The sequence below is a fragment of the Cnephaeus nilssonii genome, assembly GCF_951640355.1.
Source record: "Cnephaeus nilssonii genome assembly, chromosome: 15".
NCBI lineage: Eukaryota > Metazoa > Chordata > Mammalia > Chiroptera > Vespertilionidae > Cnephaeus > Cnephaeus nilssonii.
Window position 1 is genome coordinate 40,261,418 of NC_137086.1, and position 6,000 is coordinate 40,267,417.

Sequence of the window (6,000 nt, forward strand, 5' to 3'; positions counted from 1 at the left end):
CCCTCATCTAATTTATTCTGCTCTGCCATGTTCTCGCTGCGGCTGGCTTGCCTCTGTCCCTGTTGTGGCAGCTCCTGCTCTGCATTCTACCTCCTTAGTTCCACATCTTCCTCCTGCCACCGCATCCAGCTCAATGACTGACCAATAAATGTTCCCTGACTATTTGTTTAATTGGGAATAATCAGTCTTAAGCAGCCCACTCTTTCAACACTTGGCCTCAGCCAAAATCTCAGCAGTCCAATAGATGATAGCTGGGGTGTTTCCAAACTTTTTTTTAAAAAACCGCAGAAGATGATTGAAATTGAACAGGCATTTATTGAGCACCTTCTAGGTGCCAAAAGCAAAGATGAATAAGACATGGAACTAGGTTATCCTCTCGGGAGTCACTGAACTTGCTTTCCAAGCCTTCTGTGCTCTGTTGAAAAAGAAACATTAAATCTTAAATCAGTTACTGAGAGCGGCACAGGCTGAGTTTACCAAGTGTTTTCCTTGGCCTGCAGTGTCTTCCTGAGGTGGAGGCACTAGTGGCCACAAGGGTTCTCAGCCAGCTGTGGCCCCCAACCTCCCTGGGGTGGTTTGGCTCATGGTGGAAGGTAGCAGTTGCCCAGTAGGGGCCTTGTTGGGGCCCTGGGGACAGGATATGGGCTAAGCCCAGCCTCAGCCTGGGGGTTCCTTCTGTGGAATTCTTGAGTAGCCATCTCTTCCCAGAGATCTCTTTACACCACAAGCTCACAAGCCTGACTCCGAGCTTGCCTCAACTGCACCGAGGTACAACTCTAAGAGTTGACACACTATCCAGCTACATCAAAGGGATGAGTTGGAGACCTCCCAATGTCCCACCAACGTTGCAAAACTTCTCCACTTGCTGCTCCGGGCTTCAAAGAGATATTATGTTTTAATGAGCTGCTGTATAATTAATCAGCCTTTACCCCTCCCAGCCAACATTACTGACGGAAATAAGCAAACACCCAGAATTTGCTATTTCCCTTCCCGATGCCAACAGTGAGGAAATGTTCCCATGTAAATCAAGGCTGGGTGTGGATGGGTTCTGGGCTCCAACAAGTCTGCTCTCTAACCTCATAACTCAGACTCACTGCGGAGACTTGGCTCCTCCAGCGGGTGTCAGAGGTCACGAACCCTGCCCTCATCCATCTGCATCCACTGTGCAGAGGGTGTGGCTCTTGGTGCAGTCCACCTAGACACACTGAGGACATTTAATCCAGACCAATTCCCAGGACCCAACCACATAACCAACTAAGGCCACAGGAAGCCAGTGGCTTCTAGTCTCAGCTCTGCCCATGGCTGTGCTGCCTTGAGCAAACTATTTACCTCTCTGGGACTCAGGTTCTTCATAACATGATGAGTCAAACAGCCTAGGTTATAACCTGACTCCATCATATACTGGCTGTGTGACATGAGCCAAGTGCCTTAGCCTCTCTGAGTCTCAGATGCCTTACCTGATGACAGTACCTACCTCGCAGTGTTATTGTGAGCATTAAATGACATAATATAAGTAAAGTACTTCATAGCAATAATATAACAAGCACTCTCTCTAATATTAGTCACTAATTTTATCATTATTATTAGTGTAATTATTTTTACAGCACATCAGGTAGTGTGCTAAATGCCTTAAAGATATTATCTTGTTTAATCCTGACAATAATACTATGTGGTCGTAACTTTTTATATCTCCATTTTACAGGTGAGGAAACTGAGACTTGGAGAGAAGTAACTTAGTCGAGGTTATAATAATTAGTAATAGTAGGCCTGGGTTATTACAAATCTACACTCTCAGAGCCAGCCTAAGGATGTGAAATGGCTTGTCTAAAGTTTTAGCTAAGACTGGCACACCAATTTACCAGTAAATGTAATCATTATTAGAAAAGAAACACGGACACTAAGAAATAAGGCCAAATGTGTTTCTAAGCCCTGTGCCTGACTCACTGTGCAGCTCAGACTGGCCAGAGGAAAGACGCTCTTCACTCCATAAGGAGGAAGGACCCCCCAGGTAATGAGCAGGAGACTCTGGTGGCAAAATGTGGGCAGAGGTCTTTTCCATCTGAGGCGGCATTGGAACCTGAATGTCCCTTACCCTACAAACTTTTGGGGTCCTCTTTTCTCTTAATACCAAATAAGCACAATAATACCAGTTCATCGGCCAAAAACTCAGAATACCTCTTGTTCTCTCTTTATTTGAAATGCCTTCCACCTATAGGAGCATTCTTTCAAGTAGGATCCGCTCAGTGGTGCTGGCTCATGAACTTTAGTTCTCAGTCCATAACAAGAGAAGTACAGATGTTAAGGTTTTATAGCAACTTGACAGAGTAATTTTATGTCTGCTGAATCTAGCAGTAGAAGAAAAATGGGGCTTGTGCTTTGTGTGTCTTTTTCACTTCATGTTTTTAATAATACATTTCATTATGTTTTACAGAAGTACTGGTCCACAGTGGATCGGAATTGTAAAAGTTGGTCTTTCACCATGGAACATTTGAGAAGTTCTGATCTAGACTGACCAAGGAGGTCTGCCTCAGGGAGACAAAATACCCCATGACTGTATATTCCCAAGAAAAAGGCATTTTTCTACTCTGAGGAATTCTGCTCCTCTTCTAGGGCATCTGGATTAACTCATAAAAAATTTTTTTCATCCTTGTCAGCCACAAAAAGAAAAATCAAAATGTGACTTGCCAGTCATTGCAGCTGATGGGCAAGAGAAGGATGTAATGATAAAAATGCCCATTTTTGCCCCCCATTAGTCTTCATAAGTCACATTTCCATGCATGATTTCATTTGATCTTCATGACATCATACTCAGGAGGCATTGGTATTCTCCCTACTTCATGCATGAGGAAACCAGGCTTTAAGAAGTAAAGTGTCTTGCCCAGCCTGTGTGGCTCACAATGATCTATGAACCAAGAGTTCACGGTGTGATTCCAAGTCAGGGCTTAGAATCACGCCCTGGGTTGCGGGCTCGATCCCCAGGGTGGGGAGTGCAGGAGTCAGCTGATCAATTATTCTCTCACATCATTGATGTTTCTCTCTCTCTCTCCTTCTCCCTTCCTCTCTGAAATCAATAAAAATATTTTTTTTAAAAAGAGAGAAGTGAAGTGTCTTGCCTAAGATGTTTCACCTAAAATATGAGACAAGGACTCAAACCCAGGTGCTTTGATTCCAGACTCCATGCCCTACTATAGTATCAAAATATGATAAAAAATCATTGGACCAACTCATTCAGATGACAGTCTATGGGGCTTGAATAGATATCCAAATCCATTTTGTCCTTACCAGCCATCTTGAACTAAACTGGCTTCCAGATCTCTAGCTAGCTAATAAAAGTAGCTGGTTTAAATTCTCTTTTCATGTTGCTACACCCAAACATACTCATGTGCCTCTCACGTTTGCTCCAACCCAGTTTTGCTTTCCAGTCTTACCTACCTGGCTGCTACCTCCTTGACTCAGAAGAAAACCGGACCTGAGTTGCCAGGGACCAATTTTAAGAACAAAAAGCAAAGCTCATAAGGGAGCCTGGAGCTTTCCCTATGGTGTCCCTGCCTTGAACCCAGCCATCTAATATGTGCTGTGTTCTAATAAGGCAAACACTCTGGGTTGACATTAAATGCCTTCATGGAGTATAGACACATACTGACAAAAGAGAGGGCCAAAGCAAGTGTGAGGCATGAATTGAAAAACAATTAGGGTTATAATCTGATTAAACTATTGCCCAAAAGAGAACCAGAGGGGTTTTTTGAACTCTATTTCTGTGGTTTCAATTTCTTCCATTTTTATAGCACATAAATAATTAAAATTATGCCCACAATACATTTGGCTTCATTCGGCAGGCATATTGAAGACTATTACATTTAGTAATTTGCATATACCAGAAACGTAATACATTAGATTATCCAGAAAGCAAAGAGCAGCAGGCCAACATGGACTAATCTCTTATGTAACGTCTGCAATAGCCGATTGCAGGAGCATAAAGAGAGCTTGGATTTTCCTAGAAACCATTTTCTTGCAAATGAAACATTTAATTATGGAGCTGAGTCCATAAATAGACCATTACACTGGGAGGGGAGGATGGAAGCAGCTATATTGCTGGATTAGCAGGGGAATATCTTACAAGGAATTCATCAATGCCATAGATAATTAATTACAGCTCACCTTCTCCCCACATAGCCTTGCCTTTATCAGCCAGCGTTGGGGAAACAGCAGATGGCTGACCAAATACAGAATGCAATTTTCTGTCAACTCATTACTTACAGAATCATGGATTAGGGATGAGACCCCTGGAAGGTGACCTAGGCCATTCCCCTGTGTCCATGACAATCCACACCAAAATTGCCTTGATCGCACGAGTACCTATCTCCCTTATTCAGAAAGTGTCTCCAGAGAAAGGAATGTATGTTCTGTGTGCAGAAGTCTTTAGTTCCAGGGACTTTGAGCCCTTCCATTAGAAAAATGTTCCCTGAAGACTAAATTTCTCAGGGCCTTTTCCTCAATATTTGGACCAGTGTCCCAAGTGGTGCTGAAGATCTCAGGTCTGCTTGGCCTTTGGGTTCTGCTGGGATGCTATGCTGTGGGTCCCTTACTTTCTCCTTGCTGGATATCAGCAAACAGTACCATAGGATTCTCCTTCCCAGGGGACTCTTATAAAAGACTCAAAAGACAACTGAAAAGTTTCATGGCTATTTTAAGGTTGTTGACTGAAGATGAAAGTATCGGAAAGGTCACCACATGTATTTTTATCTGTATCTATCAGGGTTGCTCAGTCACACCGTAGTCAGTTATACAGGGAAAATGAAGTTTCTCTATTCCCCAAAAAGGCTCTGCTCTTCCTCCCGGGCCCCTGCCTAGCTGGATAGCTGCAAAAACTAGACTTCAGAAATAATAGAATTTTAGTTCCATCCCTTAGGAAATGTCCCCTTAGACACTCGGTCTTTTCAAAATCAAATTCCCTATTGGGGCTCGTTTAGTTGTCCCTTTTTGGATGAGTCAGTGTATTGAATAAATTTTGGTCCCTCGGATTTCATCTCCCCTTCTTTTCCCTGAGATGTCTTGATATTTGAAGGCATCATTTTTTCCTCTTGCCAGCAGCGGGGGAGGTTCTCTGAGTAACCCCTGATTTCAGCTGCATATCACCCAGAACAGATCTGCTCCCTGGAGTAGTGACAATGGAGGGGATAGTGACTGGTGGTGTGCTTCTTTTTAGGGAGGTGGGGAGGGTAAACGGACACTGTCATTTGAGACCAACATGCTGACACTCACCACTGCAGTGTGTGGGCCCTGCCCACTGCAGCCTCTTCACTCTGGCCACAGGCCTCCAGCTCCTTAATAGACCCTCTCAGTCCCCCCTCCTCCACCATTTCCTACCAGATAAGTAGGCCCAGCTGGGCTCCTTACAAGCCACAGTCAGACCATGGTAACCAGGGAGCCTCTGGTTTTGCCCTCTATCCTTCTGTTGCCTAGCATCTTCTTCATCATCCCTCTTAAGCCATGATGGAGTCTTCTATTCTCTCTCTCTCTCTCTCTCTCTCTCTCTCTCTCTCTCTCTCTCTCTCTTTCTCTCCTGCTCCCTCCCTATCTATCTGTCTCTCCCTTTTCTCTTTTACACACACACACACACACACACACACACACACACACACACACACACCTCAAGAAAGCACTCCACCAGCCCACTAGCCCAGTGTTCTTCTCTCCCTTGCTTACCTGGGCACAGGGGATAGGGACCCAAGGGGATGAGAGAATCACTCTTAAGTCTTCTTTCCTTCTCTGCTCAACCCCATTCTCCTTCCCACATCAGCCAGGGCAGAAGGGCAGCTTTTCCCTTTTACTCCAGCATGTCTTGCCCTAATCCAAGGTTGCAACCATGGCAGAAGGGGTATCCTCATTATTTATGGGAGCACATCAATGACCTGAATCCTACAAACACATTGGCTCTTAAACTGCACTTTCACTTGGAACTGAGGACAAAAGTAACTGATTTGCTGTCTCAGAATGTGC